The sequence below is a fragment of the Arachis ipaensis genome, chromosome B08, assembly GCF_000816755.2.
Source record: "Arachis ipaensis cultivar K30076 chromosome B08, Araip1.1, whole genome shotgun sequence".
In the NCBI taxonomy this organism is placed as follows: domain Eukaryota; kingdom Viridiplantae; phylum Streptophyta; class Magnoliopsida; order Fabales; family Fabaceae; genus Arachis; species Arachis ipaensis.
Window position 1 is genome coordinate 124266817 of NC_029792.2, and position 882 is coordinate 124267698.

The following is an 882-nucleotide window of genomic DNA, read 5'->3' on the forward strand; positions in this document are numbered from 1 at the left end:
TAATATCTCTATCTTTGTATTTTAATATTTTATTAAATGCATCACACATACATTAAAAATTTAAATTTTGTATTTTTTTTATATAAACAATTTTAAATAATTATCTTAATATGTGCCCTAATTAAACCCTTAAGAGTTATACTTGAGTTAATAACGTATTATTTACGACGAAAAATTCTTAGAGCAAGCAATTTTTAGTATTAAATTGTCTTTAACAAATAAATTTTATTAATTTATGTGTACAGACTCTGAAAAATATAAGTGCGAATTATATTAATTTATATATGCAAATTCAAATAAATATAGGTACAAATTATTTTTTTGTGTGTAAAACTCTATAAATATAGATTTAATTAAATTATTATACTAAGTATTGACAAAAAAATAATAATATTTACTCGTTTGCAACTGTTGACAATGCTGGCTTGTCTGTTATCTACTTTCTCTTTTTTCTACAAAGCTTCTCTTTATCTGTTGTAATCTGATTGCATTGCTTGCCAACTTCATCAAATCCCCAACCTCCAAACTAGATAATAGGTGCAACATTGAATCACTATTCATGCAAAAGCTTACTAGCCTAGCTACTATATACACTATATATTTCTTTTTCTTTTTCTTGTTCTTATACAATGTAGTAGTATATGTATGTATGTATACTTCTAGGGACAATAATAGAATTGCCAAACAGAATAACAGATTGAATGACTAATAAGAGTCACAACACTACATACACTTCTTGAGGCTTCTTGATAATCTATTTCTTGCACACTTTTACCTTAGACTCATACTCTATTAACGATGTATTAAAAAATAGCTTAATTATATTTAGATTAGATTGGAAATTAATAAAAAAATAATAATATTAGTTCATGTTATTGATCA